The sequence below is a fragment of the Leptonotus elevatus genome, chromosome 12, assembly GCF_054856555.1.
Source record: "Leptonotus elevatus isolate MCC_2025b chromosome 12, RoL_Lele_1.0, whole genome shotgun sequence".
NCBI lineage: Eukaryota > Metazoa > Chordata > Actinopteri > Syngnathiformes > Syngnathidae > Leptonotus > Leptonotus elevatus.
Genome location: NC_141250.1, coordinates 17,033,673 through 17,059,649, shown reverse-complemented (window position 1 = coordinate 17,059,649; position 25,977 = coordinate 17,033,673). Strand labels below are relative to the sequence as shown.

The 25,977-nt window shown below is 40.4% G+C and overlaps 1 long non-coding RNA gene across 1 annotated transcript in view; it reads right to left on the bottom strand.

The window, feature by feature from the left end:
• LOC147164797 (uncharacterized) overlaps positions 1 to 25,977 on the bottom strand; it is a 45,246-nt gene that overhangs the window by 10,207 nt on the left and 9,062 nt on the right. Inside the window, exon 3 of the long non-coding RNA XR_015096718.1 lies at positions 22,371 to 22,519. This is a non-coding gene — a long non-coding RNA (uncharacterized LOC147164797). The remainder of the gene's footprint in view (positions 1 to 22,370; positions 22,520 to 25,977) is intronic.

Below are 25,977 nucleotides of genomic sequence, written 5' to 3'. Positions count from 1 at the left end.
ATGTGGTGTCCAGACGGACGCGTACGTCGCGACGTTTTGAAATCTTTCCACTCTGGAGCCCGGTTTCAAAAGTGATCAGTCTAAAACTGGTCACTGCATGGTCCAATTCGGACATTTTCACTAAGGGTTTACTCACTTTTGTTACCAGTTGTTTAGACATACACAAGCTCTACCCTGACAACTTAACTTTGACACATTTTCAGTGTTGTCCTAGAATGAAGGATATTCCTCCTCCTTTGTTGCATTTGGTATCTGTTCAGCATGCTTTCTCAACAAGTTTGCCCCAAAGTGTCCCATTGGTGCTCCATTCTACTGAGTTAAGGCCACGTCAGCATATGGCTCCCCTCATGAGATCATCTGCATTGTCCCTGCACTCATTCCCATCCATTCATTCGTCACCTGTCCTAAACGCCTTTGTGCTTCCCCCTTCTTTGTCTTTTAATGCGGCGGTACACCTGACATAGCGCAGCAAAGATGGCGTTAATGGTAATTCTCAGTCGGAACAATATATGGGTGGGGGGGGGGTTCAGGGCAATTATGAGATTAGCCCTACTGCACTGGAGGGCGAGATTGGACGGGTCTGAAAGAACAGCAGCTCACAAATCCATTTTCACACGGCAGCCTGACACAAGTCTGAGGCAGGATTGATTGGAAAAGTGTCCCCGTCATTATGTGTAATCCGAGTTTCCTGTTTAAAGAGCCGAAGAATCAAAGGCAGGGTCGGAGAACGAGCACCTCAATGGGGCACGACCAGTCCAATAACAGTGTGACGGCGGCCCCAACAACGATTAGCCATCTAAATTACATGACAGGAGAAGTTTGCTTTGACGTGAAGCTTTTCCAAACATGCTGAGAGCGTGAATGGAAATTTGATGTGCCACACAAGGCAGACATCCTCTTTTTGTTTACATGCAGAGTTGATGTTAGACTGCTATTCAGGTGCCACCAATGCCTCGCTATTAAAAGCGGGTAAAAAATAAAACGGAAGACGACCCCTGGGGCCAGGAAGGTAGAAAATCCAATCGGAAATAATAGCAGATGCAGTTTGTCGCTTTTTGGCTGGCACGTGATTTGCATTCCTCAGGTACGCCGTTTCGCTACGGGCAGCTTGAATAATGATTCACAAATCACTCTCTCCACACTAGTCAAGGGCTGTGATCCTTTGAATAGACCATTGTACCCGGAACTGTAATTGGTGAAGACCTGACAGAGCCGAGCCAAGTTAGCCATGTAACGAAGGGGCTCTCGGTAGCGGGGCTGAGGGACCATTTTAATAATGTGAAGCCCAGACGGATAACGTGAGCCGCAAATGAGCGCGGGGGTTCTTCTGGGTCCTTGCACTGAGTGACACAGGAGCAGACAAACACCTTGCAGGAACATGAAACACCCCCTTCCCTCAAGTGCGCCGACAAAGCACTGTCAATTAGACGCCGCCATGCTCCGTCAACACCGCTCCCAAAACTGCTTCTGTCGACTCCGCTGACGTCGGACTCACGCCACTCGGCCATTTGTATTGATGTCCTTTCCAATTATTTGTGTGGATATACCTGTGGAGTGCATAAATTGGGGATGTGCTTATGTAAAACATGCATTTCTTTTGCTGTAATTGCTTGATTCATGTCTTTTTAGGGACAAATGATAGTGAAGTCGACCATAGGGTATGTCTACAAAAAAAAAAAAAAAAGTACCTTGACAGTATTTTTTGAACCCTCTAGCCATGTGTCCAACTGGCTTTCTTTATTTAACATTATTTTAGCTGTGTTAATTAATGTACTGAAACTTCTAAAGAGTTTTGAGTTGTGCCTGACTGCACTTTCCAAATTCAGCTCTTTAAATATATCAAGAACAACGATGTTCAATACCACTATTCTTCAAATCAACACCAGTAAAAGTACTCAATTCTTGAATGGTCACCGATACTAATATCAAATACCGATACCACTGGTACTTTTGATACGTCAAATTTCACCAAAAAACAGCATTTTCCTTAAAACTGTATGAAAATAATGGCAATTTTATTTTATTCTAATTTAAGTTGCTACCTTGCAATAAGGCCATCTCTAATAATATACTATTAACATCAAAATGTACATTTTGGCTTTATTGTGGACTCTTTTTAAATTAATTAAAACCATGAAAACTACATTTTTAAACTCCTTGTTGATTCACACAATTTGGGTTTCATTATAGTCTCAACAATTGGGAATTTTAATATTTTATGCTTTCTACAGATTACATATTTTATTAGTTTTGGACAAGGGAGCAATTTTGTCAAATGTTCTTTGTTTCCAACAGACATTAACTGCACTCCAATGCGACAAATAAGTAACACAATTTAGATTTTTAAGAAGTGGAAGTGCCTCTGCTGACTGTTTTTATTTTATTTTTTAAAGCAGGCATGGTCCTGAAGAATGTATAAAAATAAATGTTTCTAGGTTAGGCAATTTTTGCAAACGAAATGCAACTTCAAGGCTTAAAAAGTAAAAATAAATCCATATTTGACTAATGACAAAAACTGATATTGGCAGTTAACGATGCAGAAATGGCCATGACCCAGCTGAAACAAGGCCTAAACGTTAAGAGATATTTATTATTAAACAATGTATTTATGGTTGTCGTTTGAAGCAGTTTCTAGTATTTTGGCCACATGAGAGGAAAACATGAGAAACACTTCTAAGGACGACACATTGAAAACACTGCAAACCACAACTGCCATAAAAAAAACTCATTGTTTTTATTCCACAAGTATTGGGCATGGTTTTCTTTGTGAAGGCCCAATTCTTGATGGAGCCAAATTTGTGTTTTATTTCAACTAAAATATTCTACACAGGTGTTGACTTGAGGAAAAAAAAAAAGTGTGTGCATGTGTGTGCGTGAAATCTTGTCAGTCCTGTCATTATATCTCAGTATTGAATATCATCTCTGGGTTAATAAAAGGATTCAGCACTTTCTGGCCTTGCTATCCCCCCTCTGAACAAATGAAGCCTGAAATTTTTATTCTTTTTATAATGGAATTCCAATGGCCTTTGCCGCAAATCAAGTGGAAATTCTTGCATATCAAGTGGGAAAAAATTAAATGTTAACCACGTTTTAATGTGATTAAGGGTGACAGGGACATTATTTCTGCTAATCATTCACCAGCATGTGAGCTCAAACAATGCTTGGCCGACAAGCTGTTTGTGCTCCTTCCAACAAAAAGTTTCCTTCATTTTTAAATCCCGTACAAATTCCGATGAGTACATGTGCATTTAATACATGCTGTGATATGAAAGCAGCACATTGAAAATTGCTATCATAGAACTTTTAAATCACGTCAAATTGGGAAATGACAATAAAAAAATAAATGTCGCACACAGACTGGATGTGAATAGAGATGTCCCACAGGGAGACCCCCCCCCCAGGGTTGCTCTATTTGTCATGAACCCGGAGGGGGTCGCATAATTCCCGTGTTTCCACATGCCTCGGGCTTACCCGTGGCTTTGTCAAAGCTTTGATCTGCTTAAATGGTTCGGGAGGAGAAAACAATAGGAGGTTCTAGAATACATGGGCAGCGAGCTGAGACAATGACCCAGGCCTGCCTGACGAGATGCTCGTACGGGCTGGCTTTTAAGAGAGGCGCTTTTGCGACTAAAGAGAGTAAGGTTGATGTAAGTTTTCATGACATGCATCCCCTGTAGGGTGTAAAAATGTACGTGGCGGTCTTCCAACTCTACTGGACTACACAAAGAAAGGCCCGGCACCTGAGCCTAAAACCTGCTTTAAACGATGCTTGCAGGCCGAGCATCTTTACAGGGATAGAATGTTGCTTCAACAAGCCACCCCCCCCCCTCCCCTCCCCTCCTTGCTTTCAATGCTAAGGGAGACCAAAAGAAGAGGTGTGAGCTTTTGAGGCCAGGAAGTCACGGAGGAAGGGGGCCCTGTTGGAAGCGTTTCATCCTCCCAGTGGTGAGCTCCTGAGCGACGAGCGTGCAGACACCCGGCACTCCCTGCGGCCAAGACTTGATGGGGAATGCATCATCCGCCGGTTTCTCCTAAGGAGATCTTACACGCTCGGGCACATTAGCGGCAATATTGTCAACCGCTTTCTGCCTACAAAGCGATGGCGGAAACACATCTCAATGCATGCACAATGGGAGCAGCTTTAATTAAGAGTGGCATCTCACATCACACCAAAAAAGAAAACACGAATGTGGGCTAGGAAACAAGATTTTTTTTCTTGAAAAAACTCTTAGATCTTTGACTTTATTCCAAAGTCGTGACAATTTTTTTGTCACTTTTAATATTTGTAAAGAATGCAGTCTGAGACAAGGGCGTACAGTAAATTCCAATTCATTGCAGGCTCCAAGTCTGCGGTCCCACTATTGCTCTAACTCTCATGTAGATTGGCTGCACAGTAATTCCCCATTCGAACCACTGGATGGCGACTCACTTTAATTTGAGATTGAGTAAATAAGAAAGAAGAAGAAAGAAATCTTAAAGTACTGTATTTCAGCCACAATGGACTGCCAATGCTGCTTACTCGCCGTTGGGAGAAGTTAAGCCACTGGTGGCCATCTTACGTTGCCATTCACTAAGGCCGCCTAAATTGAATTACATTGATTTTTCTGTGGCATTTTCATTTTCTGCCTCTATGGTGAAAATTCCACCGTGTATGTATATAGTTGTACCAATAAGTCTGGGTGAAGCACTTCATGTACATTTCATTGCTAGGATAAATACTTAATTTTCTCTTCTAAGGCTCCAGGTGCTACACAAAGCTTTGTCTGCATCATCAACAATCAAGTCAAAGTAAAGGCCATCAAGAAGAAAATTTGCTGTGAAATTTAAATCTAACCTCTGTGAATCACATATTGAGATAAAATACTCTGAATGGTCAATGCAATCAATTAAGTTTGCTCTTTGCAAGGATCTCATGACTCCATACAGGGACCCTAGCGTAAAACATGCACTGATAAAAGAGGTTGTCAGTATAAGTGGCAACGCAAGATGGCTGCCCTTTGGCTTCAGCTGCGAGAGTCCTATTGACAGTCCATTCATATATAAGTCCATGATTTCAGCACAGCCTAGTTTTTGTAGAAAATTATCCAACATCAACAGGCCTTCTGTAAATTTTCTTTGCTTACTTCAACTTCTTCCCATGTTCCAAAAAAATGCACATTAGGCCCACTACACACTGAGCAACGTGGTTACACGCAACTGAAGTGGCCTATGACAATTAAAAAAATACAGATGGCAACTGTTGGCTGCACACTATCTACCGATGAGCTGCAACGAAAAAATAGCGACCCCCAAATTGGGTTTTGAAGCTCCACATACAAATATACTGTACAGTGTTATTTTATTACTGAACCACAAAAACATGGCACGATTGTCAAAGAAGAAGCAGATTGCATACACAGTATAGGCTCCTTCATAAAGCTGATGTGGGAGCTGGTTAAAAAATTAAAATGACTCTGAAATTCAAACTGTATCCCAGAGGACTGTTGTACCTCACCCAAAATCCTTCTTCTTATCCATGCTGTCATTCACAGCAGTCGACTGGGCGAGAGAAAATAAAGGACCTGGGGTAGAGCGGGGGGAGTCGTCAGCATGTGACAATTGTGACAAGAGCAGGCAAAGTGTGTGGAGGACCGCCACACAGATTTCTCCATCTCGTCTTTTTTCCCCCACTCCCAAGATGACAGCTTAATGTCTACCACATGCAATATTTATTCCCATCGTGTGTCAGACTGTCTAGCTGTCCCAGGGAGTACAAAGGATGCCACTTATTAGAATAAAAGCTGAAGGAAAGTAATCAAGGACATACGTAACACATCAGCCAATCATGCTCTCTTTCGAGCATTTAAAAAAATATAAAAATGTGGCTCCCTCCGTTCACAACAGCCAAACAATATTGCTGATAATGAGCGCTGAGGATCGTCATGTGGCAACTCTAAATTTATTTCTCAGGCGTTAAGTGTGTTCACAAAGGCAAAAGGAATACAGTTAACCCACGTTTATCACTAGGAATACGCTCTGGACCCGGACGCAATAGGTACAAATCAGTGACATACAGAGACCTTATTTAAAAAAAAAAAAAAAAAACACTTTTGCTTCTGGTTTTACCCATCACGCAAACTTTAACCTCGTTTAAATATTACACCATCTTTTTTAAAGCATTTATTGGTGCCTGTTGTTACACTATCGCTCCCACAGTTCTCCAAAGAGGCAAAGCGTTTTGTGACTCCCACATGAGAATAACTGTAAAACTGAAACAAACAGATAAACAACCAAACCATATCATTTTGATAATAAAATGTCCACTAGCTTAAATGCTTACGTATAATGTGAAACACCATAGAAGAGCTAACAAAAACTCACCTACAGGTTGATGTTATAGTTAGGGATGTTCGATACCACTTTTTGTTCTCTACTCTTGACTAATCATCGATAGCGATACCAAGTATTCAATTCCACTAGTACTTTTGATAAATATAATTTTCAGGGGGATAAAAATGACAGATCATATATACCAATATAGAATTTTGCCTTAAAACTGTATTATTTAATTGCAATTTACTAGTCTTCTAATTTAGTTGCTGATTGTAAAACAGCCATAATAGTATCGGCCGCTGTCGTGAGTAACCAAAACTTTGATATAAGGCTGGATATCGCCCCAATGCTACACGCCCATCCCTACTTATTGTGATAATAAACAGTCCTCCCAAAAAAAACACTTTTTATTTAGACACAAATTTATGCAGCCAGCATTTCTTATGCTATCATGTAACAAACTTCTCCTGCAATGCAAACTGCTGGACACTCCGAGTCCGATTTAGGCCTCATAAAGCAGCGAGACGTGCCCACTTTTAGTGGAGAGAAGACTCCGTGCGGAATCATCACAGGACAAACTGTTAGTCTGCCATCTCATTATAGCCGCAGAGCTGGCACCAAGTCTTGACCAGCGCAAACACCAAAAAGAGACAACATGAGACAACTGGGTCAAAACTATGTCCTTTCATTAGCGGGAACGAGGGACAGTCAACAAGTGGCCCGACTGGACTGCGAGGACTTTATGATAGCCATCTGTTTCTGTTTTAGCACATAGACTCTTGTGTTGTTATTGGAACAACTTGCTGAAGGGATCCATTAGGGCTGACTCAGGCCTGTAGCGTGTACATCTTAGCTTGGGAAAGTGTATAAAAGAGTGTCCATGACATGTACTGCATCCCAGATGGTCATATAACAGTAGGCACAATATAGTTAGTAAGGAAACAAATGTCTTGAATTTCAACACAATGTTTATACAGGATAAATTGGGGGACTTTCACTTATGTAGTTGTATTTTTTTTTCCCATCATGCCATCATTCATTGATCCTTAAGTAAGAGCTAAAGAAAGAAGAAACATAGGTAATATCTTGAATCGCATATAAGCACCTTAAAGAATTGATCCCGTATGGAGATAACATGAGCTGACATGTGTCACGTCCTGCTAGGCTGTGGGCTCCTTCACTTTAATTGTCAAAGCTCCTCCTACAGGCCAAATGGAGTACATGCGCTTTACATACTGTTCATTTTCCATTCACACATATTACATTCGAACCTCGAATATCCTTATTATAATTGTCTATGTCAAATCATGAACAGTAGACCAAAGGTGAAATTTGACAATAAACATGAAAAGCCTGCAAAAAAAAAGACGTTTTTAATTCATTTCACTCTGTGCATTTTGGGTCATGTACACTGTGCTTTGTCTTAATAACTGACTACTTGGTTATTGTGTTACTTGTATAATCTTAACTTTGCTCGCATGTGAATTTCTACAGTCTGGAAGGAATAAAGAGCCATTAAATGTGGATAACAGAGTTTTCTCAGATGTGTTTACACATTTGGTTTTGCCAGTGGCCACAGGATGTTGTGTTCATTGTGTAAACCACTGTGATCTTGTGGTCCATTTACTCCCATTTGCACTCTTTTGTCTTACTGCTTTCGATTGTACGTACTTTATGCACACACCAACAAAATACTTTTACAATGGGGTCGTATTTCCTTTTTTTTCTATCAAAATATAAAATTAGCCTTTAGAAGAGGGATGGTTGGCTGAACTTGAGACACAAAATACTGTTCATGTGAAGTGAATACATTTATTGAACATACTGTATTAAGATACACAAAAATCTGCCTATTACAACGACAATACTGTTTTGACTACCGATTGCAGAGGTACCATTTAATAATGCCATTATTACTGGGGTTGTCTAGTTAAGTGACTTCTCAACCAGAGAAGATTGAAGAAGAACAATTTATCTCCAAGATAATAAGTAAATATAGTCAGTCATTTCATAAGCCTGAAATGGTATGTGTGCACTCCAACTTGCTCATCTGGGGAGGAAAAAACTTGTGGCACAGCCTTGTGGCAGCGCAAGTGTCTCATTAAAACTCAGATGGCTGATTTAATAAAAAATAAAGAGTCAAACGGCTATATTGGGTCTTGTATTATTGTTAAGTGTTTTTTTCTGATATATAAAGTTTTCGGTTTAAAGGGGAATTATTTAAAGGAGCTGTAGTAAATGTTACATTTGTGGTAAGGTTGGGAACCACTGGTCTAATTTGTGTCGCAGAACTGAACTGCAACATACTGAGTAGTACTTCATAAGTGTATTTTCGCTACCGTCAAGTGGCTTAAGTGTCACCACAGTCTGTAGTTCTAAACAAATGAGTGCAAATGTGTGCAGCCACCATAATAAACACTGTTAAATGATTCCCTCTCTTGAGTTGTCAATCAAAGCACTACATCAGCGTTACCTTTAACAAGGCTGCCTTTTTTGACGAATTGCAACTTACTATACAGCGCAGGTGCATCTAACGTTGTTGACCCTGAGTCTTTATTGCCAGCTGAGGTGCTTTGGGTAGTTTGGTATTCGAAACCACGATGGGAGCAGATGGGGGGCGAACAACGAAACAACTGTGATGAAGGGTAACATGATGAAAGTAGCCAACACAACACATAAGGAAGCCATTAATGTTCATAAACATGTTTTACGTGCAATGATAGGACTTCGTAGTAAGTCAATAAAGGCAGATTGGAGGCCATGGGAGGACATACATACATACAGTACACAAACATATATCCAAGCCCCCCCCCCCCCCTTATTTACACTGTACCCTGCAGGAGAAGAATGACTGCCGACACATTTACAGACAGGTCAGGCTCTCGGGATTTGTTAAAGGTCAACTCGTCTACTTACAAGGCGGCAATTTACTTTAATGCACATGGATTGAACGAAGAAGGGGCCGGGGGGATTACAAGAAGAATGACTGAAATACTGTATCATGACATCTTTCTCCTCTGTCCTATTTTGCCACCACAAAATATGACGAAATACGAAGAGATAGTATATTATCAAAAAAATAATAATAATACATTCATGTTCATGTTTCTCGCCATATTCACTGAATTTTAAGCAATTGTTTTTTTCTTTTCTTTTGTACAGGATATCTGAGCACTGAGCTCTACTGGAGGAGCAAAAAGAAGAGGCAGAGAAGGTCCCCAACATTTTCTAACAGAGCAACGTCAACATGTCTGTTAGTATTGCTGTTTGCTCCTTTTGTACTGTATGTGTTTTATAAGAGATTGACCACATCTACCTTTAGCACCACACCAGAAAAAATGATCGGGTTTTGAAACTCCACATACAATATGCTACCAGCGTTCACCAATTTTGGTCCATAAGGTCCGGAGTCCTGCAGATTTTAGATGTTTCCGCCTACCAACACACCTGATACTAAAGATCAGGATCGTTATCAGGCATGCCGATGAGCTGATTATATGAATCAGGTGTATTAGTGGGCAGAAACATCTAAAACCTGCAGGACTCCGGACCTCGAGGACCGGAATTGGTGAACCCTGTGCTATACTGTATAATTTTTTTGTTGGACCACAAAAACATGATGCCACAAAGGGAGGAAAAGGGTGACAATATGGGACAGAGTGGTAGATATTTTGAGAGGCTGTTGGCAATAATCTATCACCAGCGATGCTAATTTCTATTAGCCCATCTATTAGCGTTAAGCTATCAGGCTTCCGTTACACCAAACTTACACGGCTTGACTGAACAATGTGGGTGTAAGAATCCACAACGCTTAATTGTCAGTTTCACAATAAACTGGGAGTCACAAATAAACAAGCTAGCACATGTTGCTTTTTTTTTTTTTAGAACTCTAGAAGTGATAGAGTGAGTATAAGTGCTCAGGTATTCTTTAAAAAGTGAAATTGTGTTTTAATAAATGTAGGAGGGGTAAAACAAAAAAATCTTACTGAATCACATATTCAACATCACAACCAGCGATCAACGGGGGCTTCACTGTGCTGATAAAGACGTTGACGCCTTGTAAGATAAACAATACCTTAAGTGATGAGTGAAAACATGCCAACGCCGGCAAGGCTGAAACCACCACATCATCACCGACACGTTAATGAGCCTCTCTCACCAACAAACTCTACTATAGGAAATGTCTGTCGACAAACGAGAAGAAAGCCTCTCGATAGACTCTTGTAGATGCCATTCCCTATCACGCAATGCCTCTCAGTCATAAACACATGACAAATGCTGCCTTAATCATTTTTTACGAGCAGGGATGTGCAGGGGCAGCGCAGGGCCGGAGGGGAGAGGGGGGTCGGCGAGCAGCGGGCGGGCCCCTGTTGCACAGAGGAGAGGGCTGTGCGCTAAAGTCTCCTCTGGAACATCACTGGGCCAGCGCGCCTTTGATCTCCGCACCGCAATTACGCCTGCACCCAAATGAGCATGGAGTCGCCTCGGAGACAGACTTCAAACATGCACATGGATGCGTTCCCATACACATGCGCCGTATAGGATTGGAGCCATGTGCCCCTCTCTACGCTAAATGATGTACCGTCTCCAGCAGAGAACCTGGGGATAAAAGCCGGCCTTGCTCCTCGTCTGATCCTTCCATTAATGATGCTTTTCTAAAGCTAATACTGCGCATTCTTCTCTAAACAAGGGCAACATGCTATGTGGCTTCTGAACTCCAAGCAGGATGATCTCGTTTGAAAATGGGCCATTTTTGGAGCTTCTGGAGCTCTTATCTCTGATGTGTGTGAACTGAGGAGAAATAGCCATTAAAAAAAATTGAGAGATAGATTTGGACATGGGCAAATGCACTTGGCCAAACAGCACTTAGACAACACAAAATAGCTGTAGGGAGCTGCAAGCACTTTGGAATTGGATGGTTGAAGGTTTGAACCCCAACCTGGATGAAAGGGACACTGTAAGCGAAAGCTTTATCATTTTTCAAAGAATCCACTGATTGAGCCTTTGTTGATTCTACGGCTTTCATCATTGATTAATCCACCTATTTTGTCAATGAATCTATAAATTGACAAAAAAAATAATTTCCACCCCTTTATCGCAAAATTGAACAGTATTTCAAACTTACAGTGCAATTTTTTTTTTATATATATATATAAAAATGATGTACGATTAACTGCTTTGGTCCGTAACAAGTCAGATAACTGGCAAAAAAATTGTTGATCAATGCTTTGCTTTCCTAAGTAAAAGCAAATGTTTTCAAATGTCTTATTTTGAAAAAACACAAAGCTGATTGGTCTGTTTTCATGGAGGACTACAGAAATCTGTGAATATTTACTGTTGAGAGGCTGAAATCACAAGGATTTGGACAATTTTGATTTTTATACATCATTCAAAAGGTCTCTAAACAATTACTTCATTATCAAAAGAATAAACACCTGCTCTAGTTCAGCGTTTTCATCAGTGGTGGTAGGAGCTTTTCAAATTGGCACTAAACCGCACCTGGGGACAGAAAAACTTCTTGCCAGGCGACAATTTTGCACTGCTGCTTCAATGTCAGTTTGGAATGATACACTTACAAATTGCAAAGGGTCAGCCGTCAAACGCGGATAGTCTCACGTCTGTCCGAATAATCCCTGAGACGAAATAGAAAGGACACACTGCAACAATACATTTTTGATGTATTGATACGTTGTCCCACCCATAGTGTCAAGCAGCAGAAAGAGAAATTACCCTAAAAAACAATTGTTGTTTTTCTGCCCAGTGAGCCAATCCAGTTGACCTTCTCCTTTTTTTACTTGTGCACCACAATGTCTTCACAAATACTCAAACTAATTAAATGATGCATTAAGTTCAAATTAATACATGATTGATTAAATGAATGAATTAAAACACCTTGAAATTCAAACATTTCCTGAAAAAGTGCATTGAATAAAATCGGTGGAAATGTCCTGAATGACAGTCCTTAGCGCCACACATAAAATTGGCTTATTTGCCTCATTCTGTGAATCACTTTTTTCCTTTCAAACATTGCAGCTGAGATTGCAATTTGTCTAGCTGTTTGCTTTGAATAGTCCGTAACCATATCATCATCTCAACTGCGTTTAAGGGGAGAAGAAGGGAGAGAGAAAGAAAAAAAATCACACACGGAAGCTTGGCGACAGGCAAATGGCAGTCTGGCGTCTCGGCTGCAGACCGGCTGCCATTAGGGCTGAGACCAAGCGTTTATTGTACAATTAGGGCCAGCCAGATCTACCTGTAATCATCTCCATACAGGTGTGAGCTCCTCTCTGGACAAGGGAAGTGACTCATCACTTGTCAAACATCAACACTTTGATGTCAACATTGTTCATCGTGGCGCCCTGGAGACCCTGCAGCAGTATACTGTTTGCCTGTTTAAAACGCTCTGATTTATTGCATCTGTCACAGTTAGGGGGGGAAAAAAAAGAAAACACACAGACACGCACGCACGCACACAAAACTCTTCCGACTCAGGCTAGCTATCGCACAGGCCGTGAATCATTTGATTTATGACTTTTCTACCTCCTCCCTTTGTCTGACAGTCACACAGGATTTCGTGTCAGGAACATTTTAACAATCACAGGTGAATCAGTGTCTATGTTGTGATACAAGGAACTGACAATGATATTGGAGTGAATTTTTAGTTTTGTCTTGGTGTGGTAAAGGTACAATTACAGTGCAACTTCACCAGTCCAAGCATTTATGGTGCCCTAAGCAGTATTTGATTTGGGGCCCTTGATGACCATTGCTTGACTACTTTACTGATACTGTACGTGTAAGCGATGAACTTAAAATGTCATTGAACATAATGTTTAAACTGCGCAGGCTTCAACTTTTATGGGGGGGAAAAACAAAAACGAAACACAGGATGTTAAACTCGTTGCGAAATTAAAATAAAATTGTCCTGTCACTCAAATAGGTTCATGTGGCTAGCATATGTCCACAATATTTTTGTGGCTTGGATACAGTACAGTACATCCCACAGTGTCACCCTCGACCGGCAACGAGGTCATCCAGTAAGTCACCAACTCACTTGGTTTTGTGTCATGTGTGGGTCCACATAACAGAGACATTTTAGGGAACGTTAACCATTAATTAAACATTTTCAAGATCGTTTTGGTCAAATTACAATTCACAAACTGTGTAATCAGGAGCGTTTGGATTCCACTGCCGCAGAAGAATCAAAGCTAATTTAGCATTAGCCAAGTAAAGTGCTCAGGGATTTGGCTTTAAAAAAAAATAAAAGGAAGATATGGGCAGTACGATATACAATTTGTTAATCAATATTTAAGTGGAGCATTTGAAAAATAAAATGTTGCTTTTATTCATCCTATTTGGACAAAGTATTTGTCATCTGTGGGGATTTTCGGGCTACTAGTGCCACTTGTAAAGCATGCCACGAATGCTAGAATTGTGAGAAACATGTGGCAACATGTGGCAACAAAGCCAAATATGTGCAGTGAAACCATCTTCAATATAACCGTCCAGAGAAGAGTCCCCCCCCTTGTGATTTACTGTGAATCAGCAGATGGTATTAATGACTTTTTGCTTTGAACATACTTATATTTGCTGTTTTGATATTTAGGGCCCTCACTCTCTTTGATATTGTATGGAATTGAGAAAATGTTGTTGGAAAATGGGGACCATATGCTAGATGAAGTGCTTAATGAAGTTTTGCGGGCTGTTTAGGGTTTGCAGGGCAGGATGTTGTGTTGGGGCATACTAAGTGACACTGTCAGACTCAGTACATCGGCAAACACTCATCCAGGTGCCAACAAACTGATATGTTGTAGTGTGTTTGCATGCACTGTATAAAGTCTGTTCATGATACTGACCAAAAGGGGAATACTGACAGGGTGAAGGAGAGTGTTTCAGTAGCGTATCAGAGTGGTAAAAAAAAAATAATAATAATAATTTTTTAAAAATCAGTAGACAAAGTGTTTCTGGAATGTGTACGAGAGTTTCAGTTAGGTGTATGTGAGCGTTTCAGTAGTGTGTATGACAGCATTTTAGTCATGTATGTGGCATTCAACGCTTCACAGTAGTCAATGCATGAGTGAGTACGGATGTGAGGATTTCAGTAATGTGAATAAACATATCATATCATATCATATCATATCATATATCAATAGCTAGTGTGAGAACATTTCAGTATGCTGTAAGAGCGTTTCAGTTATGTGTGTGAGAAAGTTTCAGCAGTGTGTGTTGGAGAATTTCGGTTGTGTGTGTGTGAGCAAAAAAATTCTGTTGTGTGTGAGAACCTTTCAGTAGTGTGTATGATAATTTTTACTAGTGTGTGAGAATATTTCAGTAGTGTGTGACATGAACGTCTACGAGAGTGTTTCAGTGGTGTGTATGACAATAATTTAGTAGTGTGTGTGAGAGCACTTCAGTAGCTAACATAAAAGTGAGAGCATTGCATTATTGGTGTGAGAGTTAAAAAAGTCAGTAAAGTGTGTGAGTGTTTCAGTAGTTTACATGAGAGCACTTCATTAGTGTGTGAGAATATTTTAATACTTAGTGAGAGCGTTTCAGCAGTGTGTGTCAGAGATTTGCAGTTGTGAGTGCGTGCATGTGTGTGCGAGTGTGAGAAAAAACATGGAAGTGTGAGAGCATTTCAGAATTCAACATGAAAGTGAATCTATAAAGTATGAGAGCATTGCTTTAGTGTGAGACTGTGAGTGATTAAAAATGTCAGTAATGAGTGTGTGAGCGTTTCTGTAGTGAACAAGAGAGCATTGGATTAGTTCGTGAGAACATTTCAATAGTTAGTGAGAGCGTTTCAGTTGTATATGTGAAAAAGTTGCAGCAGTGTGTGTCGGAGAATTTTAGTTGTGTGTGTGAGCAAATACAAACTGCAGTGTGTGAGAGCATTTCAATAGTGTGTATGACAGTGTGTCTGTAGTGTGTGATAATATTTTGTAGTGAGTGTAAGAGAACGTTTCCGCATTTAATTAGTGTGTGACAACATATCAGTAGTCAGTTACATTCAAATGAATGGAAGTGAGCCCCGCCTTTACACTCTTTCTGCAGCAACCTGTGTCTTCCTTGACTGACAGCCTCCCAAACTAGGACAATTGAATCAAGACTTACAGGAATGACATAATGCATGCTTACACAACATGGCAGCAGTGACACGTTTGAGGAAATGTCACTTTTATGATCAAGAAGAAAGTGATCAATGCATCATAAAAGTTCAGTAAAAGCAATAAAAAAAAAATAGGACGAGTGAAGTGACGCTACTTCAATTATGGTTGTATGTCATGTTTATATGTCTTATGACTGCAGAGATGAAACCGGATCGCTGCCTCCAGCTCATCCGCTTCACATTTGTTCAGAGCTTGGGTGGCGTGCGACTGGTAGAATGATAGCAACATGTGTCATTGCGCTTCCATGAAATTATGTCATTTTTGTCTTGTGCCGACTTGTCCAAGGACGGGAATGGCAAGTCTAAAGGCCACGAACGACTAAAAATCGTACCGCCAACGTGAATGTTGTCAAGTCTCAACTATCAAATAGCTGACGGAGTTGGCAAACTCTTTGAAAATTAACCTTTTATTGGTCCTCATAAGCAAAACAAAACAAAAAATATCTATTAATTTGTGGCTTTCAATTTGTATCACACTTTAAAAAGAATGCAAACTATCAGTTTTTTATTTTATTTTGCTGTTCATAGGTATATATTTGTATATATTTGAGTAAAATGAACATTTTTGTTTTATTTCATGAACTGATGACAACACAACTCCTCTATGGGATTCTTATGCTGCATTCGGGGAAGGTGGGAAGTCGGACTTTTCCGACTTCATACCAGGAAGTATGCACGGGAATGCCCCTTTGAACTCGGAAACCCGGGGAAAAAAGGACCCCCATCTTCACCGAGCTGTTTAAGTCTGACGTCACTCAACAATGACAAACCCCGTAGAGACAAAGACTGTGAAAGGCAAAACACAATTTTGAAACATATTTATCTATTAATTTATGAGTTACAGTAATTTAGTTATTCAAGAAAAGTAGCTTTACCCAACGCGATTTTGACTGACTGTGTCGGAATCAGCCATCTTTGTTGTTTACAATTTCCTTGACCACTTTGAGTTCAGAACTGGGAGAATCCAAGTTCCCACCTTCCTCGAATGCAGCATTAGAACGGCAATAATGTAATATTAGTCTCAGAGGATAAATAATATTTTCCTGTGAGCATTATTTCATTTAATTACATGTGTTGGTCCACTGCTTATGTTCAAATAAAATACTTGCTCAACACTTCAATCTATGAAAAGAAAGAAACGCCTAAGGTGTGCTGTAAAAAAAAAAAAAAAGTAAAAAAGCCAAAACGCTTTTTTATTAGATTTGCACATAAGATAAGAAAACAGTTGGATTTGAATCTGACCTGAAATGCGCTCAGACGTGTTTCCTGTCATTCATTACTGGAGTTTTGCACATTAGGTCCTGTTTGGGGTTAAAAGAAAAGTGTGTGAGCGAGAAGCCATTAAAGGAGATGAAAAAGAATATAAACCCAGCAGGCCGTGGGCTAATTGTTTCCCCAACGCGAGGCATCCTCATGCCAAACAATGACCGATGACTGCGCTCACATTGAAGCAGTCTTTGACGTGCACCAGACCTCCTTCCCTCCTTGAAATCATGACAAATTCCCACTGGGGCGTCTCACAGTACAGTCGCAGTTTTGAACATTAATATTTTGACGGGATTGTTTAAGCAAAAGAAACTAGGGCGGGGGGGGGGGGGGGTACGGAAATTGGAAATAGCTGAGAACTAATTGGAAGTTGCTTCGTTAGGTGTAAATGACGGGTCCTTCCTCGGGTATGTTACAGAATCTGCTTTGCTTTTTGGTAAAGTGTATGGAGAGCATTTTAAGTATGCGTGTGAGAGTGTTTTGGGAGTGTGTGAGTGAGGAATATATTTTAGTGTGCGTGAGAGTGTTTCAGTTGTGAATGAGAGTATTTCAGTAGGAGAATGTGAGAGTGTTTCAGTAGTGTGTATCATAGTAGTGTGAGAGTGTTTTAGTAGTGTGTGAGAGCATTCATGTAGTGCATGACAAAAAAATCTGCAGTTGAGTTGAGTGAGAAGAGTGGATTAGATAGATAGATAGATGTACAGTATTATGTGAGAGTTTCAGTACTGCGTATCATTTTAGTAGTGTGAGTGTTTTAGTAGTGTGTGAGAGCATTCATGTAGTGCAGAACAAAAAAATCTGCAGTTAAGTGAGAGAGGTACAGTATTATGTGAGAGTCTCAGTAGTGTCTAGGAGGAGAGAAAGGGAGCGAAAGATTAGTGGTAGAGTTTCAGTAGTGTGTGAGACCATTCAGTAGTGTCTGAGAGGGTGTTTTAGTTGCAACATTAAAAATTAAAAACTAAAAACATTTTAGTCATAATTCTTTGTAGTGTCGTGGGAGAGTGATTTGTGTGAGTATGACAGGTTTTCAATGGTGTATGCCCGCAAGAAAAACAAATCAGAAGTGTGTGAGAGTGTTTCAGTAGTATGTTTGGGCATTTTAGTAGTGCATGTGAGCAAAAAAATAATAATCTGTCAAGAATTGTGAGAGTTTCAGTTTTAAATGTGTGAGAGCATTTCAGTAGTGTGTGTGGATGACAAGGGATTCGGTATTCTCTGTGTGTTTCAGTTGTGAATGTGAGACCATTTCAGTAATACCTGTGTGTGTGTGTGTGTGAGAGCCATTTGGTCATGTGCAAAACGAAGCATCAAATGTCATTGAAGTGGTCGTCAGTTTGTCCTCTGGTGGACAAAACAGCAACGACTTTCATTATATAATAACATTTTAAAAATATCATGCGTTGTATCCCCTTGGTCTGGATTGGACGCCATGACGGGCTGGTTTTGGCACGCGGGCCGTGTGTTTGACAGCCTGCATGGCGAATGCATGAGAGCAGAGTCAAGACTGGTTCTTGACAGGAAGAGGGTGGAGACTGGGAGGGCTCGAGATAGAAAAGTTGTAATAAAGAAACGGAGCCTATTATTGCTGATTTATCGCCGCAGAAATTAGCCCAACGCGTTCTCGTTGTTCCTATCAACTTGACCTGCCTCTTCATATGAAAACTCCCCCACCCCCTGAAACACTCCCCTTGCCTCCCTTTCCCTCCCAGTACCCTAAGCGCACTTCACAATCACACTGGCTTTTGAAAGAAGTGAGGGAGGGGTTGGGGTGGGGTGGGCGAAAAAACCTTGCCAGAGCCTCAATTACACAATGGCAGCAAAAAGCTCCACACGCTGACCCCCAGCCAGCTGCATTCACTCTGGCCGCATCTCTCTCCGCAGGAATTCTAAAGACCTTTTAGTCAGGCAGCCAGAGTGCAGCCAGCGGGAGAGGCGCACGGGAAGAGGTGCGCGCACACACTCCGCCCGTCCGCCCGCCCGGCCCAAGTCTTCACAGAAAGATTAATCATGTGTGAAATGGAAACAGCAAACGGCGACTGACACGGCCTGAACTCGCTCCAGGTTTCCCTCATCAGCGTGCGGCTGCCGCGCGGCGCTCCTCTAACAGGCAGGTGTTAATAAAAGACATGCGGGTCCGCGGGGGTCAAACGCAAATGGCCGCCACCGCCGAGCGCCGCCGGTGGGCTGCCTTCCCATTATTGTTGTTTGCGAGACCATTTATATGGACAAAAGCGCTGGAAAATTGTTCCTGCAAACACCACTGCAGCATTGTTAGCAAATTGTGATAACAATGGAGAAATATAGCACAGTTGGTTATGATTTTATTTTTTTCATCAATATTATTATTATTATTATTATTATTATTATTAGCAGTGACTCAAGATCTCAACGTAGCGTTTTAGTAGAATGAAGCACTTAAAATATACTGACAAGCACTGCAAATGTATAGACAGTATACATAATCAATAATAGTACTGTATACTGTATATAAATTCATGCACATACACACATATTGTATATGTATATAGTAGGAGTGTCAAAATGATTGCGTTAATTTTGAGTTAATTTAAAGTTCGTTAAAGACGTCAACATTTAGCAGTAATAAATTAAATGCATATATTTGTGGAGACTGTGTGTTCAAGTTGTATTTTACAATTTTAAATGTGCAGAAGTTACTTCATGTTAAAGATTAGATATCTTACAAATGCAATTATGCCATCTAGTGGCAGAAAAATGACCAACACAAATCAATATCACACGTTTTTTTATAGTACAGGACATCTTTTTAACTTTAACTTAATTTTATGGATTATTATGAAATTATGTATCAATGACTAAAAGATGCAGCCAACATTTTTTTCTACTTTTATGTTAATGTTATGGTAAGAGTATGAAAGAAAAATATTTTATTGTACACTTTATTGTACACTTAGAACAGATATAAAAACAAATTTTTATTTCGAGTTTATTATTTAAGTCAGGCGATTAATTACGATTAAAAAATTTAATCTCCTGACACCCCTAGTATATACACATATATGTATTTTAGAGGTGTGGAACGATTAATCAACAACTAATCAATCTCTAAATATTTTGATAATCGTGAAAATCCTCGGAAATTCGGCCTGCTAACTGGAAATATTGTAAGATTTCTGTAGTCATCAATAAAAGCAGACTATGTTCAATCAAAATAAAACATCACAGATGGAAATAAAAATTATAGAGATAATCGGCAGATTCAGCACTGTCAATTTGAAATAATGTTTTGCTTTTAAAAAAAGGAATGGATTTTTTTTCCGAATAATCAATTAATTGACCAAATAATGAGATGAATTGATTAATCAAATCCCATACCTACACACACATATGCACATTACGGTTGATTTCTGGTTCTGGATTTATTTATTTTTTACTTGGAACTTGAATCACTTTAGCTCAAACGTAGGCAAAACTATAAGAAGATTCTTCTTTGTCATAGTACGTTTCAAGATAAGGCATAAAAATGCATTTAATGGCGACATAAACATGCAAATACGCGACTGGCGGCAGCTGAGCGGGGCCCACACAGCCGGCCGGGGAGACAATCACGGCGCGTCCCTCCCGTCTTAAAAGCCTGGCACAGCCTTTGATAGGCGCCATTCTTTCTTGCCATCTAAAGAGGCCTTCCATAGATTTTTGACTTGCCTCGCGCAACCTTTGACGAGTAATGTAGATCATTTTTATTCATTGGCAAAAATTGTCAGCAATTATGCGCGCAAAGCGGCCACCTGCCTTGGCTGAATGGCTGCTGTTAGTGGGGCTGCATGGCTGGCGGGGAGGCGCGGCGAGGAGAGGGGAGGGAGGGAGGGGTTAAGCCGTGGTGGGGGTGGGCCGTGCAGCAGGTGAAATGGCCCCTCTCGTTAGTGTAATGAGTGGTCCGAGCCTCGGAGTGGCGGGGGCACGTCGCTCCGAGTGAAATGCCACATCCCCCTCCTTAAGTGCATCATGGGACATTTACAGTCAAATCACAGCTCAAGTTGTCCGTTCAGACTTAACCATCTTAACAACGTGGCTGCATTTTCACACATCTTTATTCGGCCTTGCACCTTTTATCCCGTTCTTTTCAAATTTGGCATGGCAGCCGGCATGGTTAGTGCTGGCGTGGCTGCTTTGGAGTGCCTCGTTGTCACAGCGTGGAAAAACTTTGCAACATCCAGGTGCGAGTATATATTTGCTCAAACATGTAGTTAGGTGCCAAAATTACTAGATTAATCGACAACTAATCGTTTATCAAATTAATCGACAACTATTTTTAATAAACGAGTAATCGTTCAGCGCCATTGTTTAATTTAGCCATTTCAGACTCTCAACAGTAATTATTCTTGGATTTAATAGTAATTTGGGGGGGGGGGGGGGTGTTTGTAATGCACTTTAATGCAAAATGAAATTTCATACAATTATTCGATTGAATAATCAATAGCATAATTGTGTTAATTCTGACAGCCCTAGTATGAATAGACATGATAAAGATTCTAGATAAATTAGCATCCATTTCCCAGTGGTGTTTGATTGAATAGGGCGGGGTTTCAGCACATTCAATAGACACGCCCACAGCATTGAGAGCAGAGAGAACGGTCCGATTTATGTATTTATTTTTTTACTTGGCTAATATTTTCAGGGTTTCTGCAGGTATTATCAAATCTAATGTAATGCTTTTTTTGCCTTTTCCTAAACACAACTTTAAATGTATTTAATGCCCACATCATACTGCATATACACACAGAAACACACATTACAATCATCGTAATAAATTGCATGACTTTCATAGTTAACTTGCGATTAATCTTAAATTAATCGCACGTTATATCAGTTTTTCATATGCTTGTGTAATTAACATAAAAGTGGACATATATGGTTACCAAACACAAATGGGGTTGCATCATTTAGTTCATTAATACAGTAGTTTTATAGTTTGAAAAAAAAAAAAAAGAGAAGTAATTTTTCCGCCACTAGATGGCATTAGTGTTTTGTGTTGGTGACAGGAACAGCACATTTTTCTTTTCAAATCAGAGAAATTTGTATTTGGAACAGGACTCCAGGCCATTTTGTTCAATGTAAATTACAACTAATCACCAGTCCCCACAAATCACATTTATCATTGCTAAATTGTGTTATAGTGACTTGTATGTAAAATAAAGCATGAACAACTATTCGACAGACTTTAAGGTTCTTGTGCGTTCTCACCAATTTTGGTGTGCTGTAGACAGACGCATCACCTGCTGTCTTTGATTAAGCGGCTGCATGTTGACTGATGTGAGTATTACTTTAGATGAAAAAGAGCTGGTGTGGAAACACTTTCATTAGGCCACTGCGCTGACCCCGGGTCGGCCACTGAATAAGTAACTCTCTATTAATGATTTCTGCAGCGGCACACTCCTGACCCCTGATCGCTTTCAATCTCAGAAAGGGATAAAATGGCGAGGGGGGGGGGATAGGGAGGGAGGCCTATTGCGTGGAGGGGATTAAGAAAAACACACTTCTTGGTTTGCCATGTGTGTGGGAGGGTGATTATTTGTGGTGCGCTGCTGTGAGGGAGGGAGGGGTGAGGGGTGGGGGGGTGCAAAAGATCCCGCTGAGACTGACTCACGTATTCTGGTTTGAGTTTCTTCTCTAATGGCCATCTTCTCCAGATCACGTCCTCGTCCTTCAGCCTCAGCTCCTCGTGAATGATCTTCATGTCCCTCACGGGGTCGGCGCTTTCCTCAACATAGATGACATCCTCATCGTCGAATGCACCTGCAGCGCAAGGACAAACAACAGCGCATCAGTATCGATTTGTTTTTCTCTTCCTTCCCGCTAACAGCAGGAGGGAGTCAGATCGGTAAAAATGGAATCAATGAGTCTTGTCCTTCCCCAACAAAAATGTTTGAAATTATGACTGTTCATAAACAAAACAATAAAAAAAATAGATGGCATAAATTCCAAACAGCACGCCACTAGAGTGGTTAGCATTTCAGCCTCGCAATCCAGAGGTTTGGGGTTTGAATCTTGCCGTCCTGGTGTTGATTTTTGCAGACATTCTAAAAACGTGCATGTTAGGTTCAGTGAATACTTGCTAGAGCTATTTGAGCTTATCTGCTGAGTCATTCTAACTTTAGGCTAACGTTTTTGCTAGCTAGCAACAATGTAACTTTTAATCAAAAAAAGCACCCGTTTTTGTTGTATACTGAAGATATTTGGGTTTCAAAACCAAAGATGAAAAGTTCAGGATTCCAGCTTTTATTTCACAGTATTTACCTCCAGACTAAGGACTTGTGAGCAAGGCCAGAGTGGAGATTCAAACCCGGATCTCAGAACTGTGAGGCAGGTGTGCTAACCGCTAGCTTACCATACTGCATTTTTCTCTACATTTTTTTATAAATCAATCATCAACAACCATGTCATAAAGGTACCACCATCTCAGTCAACAAGGAAGCCAGGTGAAAGGCTCAATGAAGCGTGCCTGGTATGCTCAGAGTGTGCTCGGTGGCGTCGGTTAAAGCTCCATATAAAAATGGTGTTGACAGACAGGTGAGGTCCCAACGGCAAGCTACGTCACCTCTATGATTGGCTCATTAAAAAGCTGTCACAACCGTAAGCGAACATGCCGGAACGTTGATGCGCGCTCGGAGTATTGATGACTCACAGGTGTGTCACGAACAACGATTATAATGCTCATCAGCGTCATTACAAAGAACAACTAGTTATAGTAGTGTCGTGCAAGCTCACTTTATGATTTGGTTACTTCCTGAATAGTGACTTTTGTACAGTGATGTAACCAGTGGTGGAAATTAATCAAATATGTAAAGTCCCTGTAAAGAGAAATATGTTGCAACAAACATCCCTGTCAAATCCTATTGATTAATTGCCATTCATAGATAAAATGAGGCTTGAAAATTGTGAACCATCCTGTTGTTTCCGCTCTGGCTTAAACCACGCCACACTCGATTGTCGATTACGTCTGCTACGACCTGAACAATGGTGCGACTAGATCTTTTTATAGCTAGTCATAAAAACATGTTTGAACCACATAAATACATTTGGCCGGAATATATCCCAGCGCGGCTTTTCCACACTGTGAAAACGAGGCACTCTAAAGTGGCCCTACCAGTCTGAGGCCCCTGGTCCACCTGTTGGCTGTCCAGTTTGACTTTAAAAAATAATAAATAGTATTTAAAAATGTCCTCCTTTTTGCTATTCCACCTTTCTCTGGGTGACATGCACACACTCATGGCCAACAACGAGGCACTCTTAAAGCGGTTATGCCAGCAGACTTTTGGGGTGTAGGTGTAGCTAGCTAGCTAAAGTTTCTCCTTTTTAGCTGTTCAAAAAGGCTCATGAAGTCGACCATTGTGGAGATTTTCATTGATTAAGATCTTGCGGTCTGATGAGGTTCAAAAAACAGGAAGTGCAGGAACATCCGTCATCCAGAAACTATGAACAACAATTACACAACAGATTCCGTGGAGAAGGCATTGCCTATCCAGGGTCTTATTGAAAAGAATTGTTTGATATTGTCCAAGAACGATTTGTGGTGAATGATTTGTGTCTCATGCCAGACTAAAAACCACAACCCACTGGCACCGAAAAATCCTTTGACTGATCTAAAAAATAAAAATAAATTAAAAAAATTCAGTTGCTGTCATGAGCTAATTTAGCATTTTTCGTTAGTAAAAATGCAGGGAAAGCTTGTCCTGTAATTTTTTGTTACCCCTGTAGAAGCACATTATAGGCAGTGAAATAATTTTTACTTTTGTCTTTAGCTTTGGGTGACTGTCCAATTTTTAGCCTTGGGTCCTGCATCGTGATGAATTTCCCCTCATTGTCTTTTCCTGATATTACGCAGGTCCTGTCCCAGCGTCTCTTTTTTTTTTGTCATGTGTATGTCAATCACAAAGTTGTCATAGCGATTCATACGATAAACCCATTAACTCATTTGCTCCCAAAAACGTATAAATACGTTATATTCTAAATATTACCATGCTCCCAAAGACGTATTTATACTTTTTTTTAATGCTCGCGCATACAGAAGGCTTTGATGCAGTCTCTGAACTGAAGAAAATGCTTGATTTTTTTTTGGTTATTACAAAGACGGCCAGCAGATGGCAGCAGAGTATAAGAGATCAACCAGGGCCATGTTACAACAAGCTGTTTTAAACGGATTTGTGAATAATGATGAAACTTTGCTATATTCTAATGCTAATTGATGCAAAACAGAAACAGATAGAAATATACTTTTTTTTCCTGATGAAAGAGGAGACTATCTTTCTTTTGGTAGATTCCATGTTTTTATAGTAAATAGAACAGAATATTCTGTGGGCCTTGCAAAATCAGTCACAATCCAGTAAAACAGCCGGGAGTAAAGGGGGTTGCTTCAGTGAAAATGGCTGGGAGTGAATGAGGTAAAAAGGAATTATTTAACTGTTAAATAATTTCCTATTTACTGCCAAATTCACGTCATCCTGCCATTGCCGAAGTTTGACTAAATGTATTTATTATTTATTTTTATTTTTGAAAATCTGGTCATCCTACTGTAGCTACATTTTGGAGTCTGTACTTTTTTACATAAAGACTACCAGTCTTTTATTGCCCACCTATCTGTACTTCTCTGTCCAGACTATGAATACTTTGCCACCTCTGCGTAATTGGTAATAGTTAGCCACAAGCATGTTAGCATGCCAACAAGAGCAATTAGCATCACAACTGGCTAAAGTTCTTGCATGTCACAGATGGAACCAAAAAAAAAAAACTTCCCTCGAATGCACGCGAGCTTGTTCTTCTGCTCGATTCATTTTCTTTCTTGCTCTTCTAAACCAGTGTCACTGAGCCACGTATGATTTCATACTCGGCCTGTCAACAGGAGCTGTGGACTTGCGCGCAAGCTGTCATCCTGTGCTGTCCTCATGCTGAAATGAACTTACTCAATTACTTTGTCTAATCAGCCTGTTTTGGTTCGTCTCCTCTTGCAGAGGTACTCTACAGTATAAACAGTTCACTTAGGCTCCACAGAAAGGGGCTAATCAGCGGAATTATTGTTTTGCTGCTCCAATTTACCAGCTCCCTGTTTAGCAGTGATTGCAATGAAAATTTGCCATTGTGTTTGTATGAACTTAGGAAATATACTGCAACGTAATCACTTTGTTTGCTGCATGAATATACATAAATGAGCAGCAATCCCAATGTACAGTTCGGAACTCCTGCCGTGCCAATTCTTC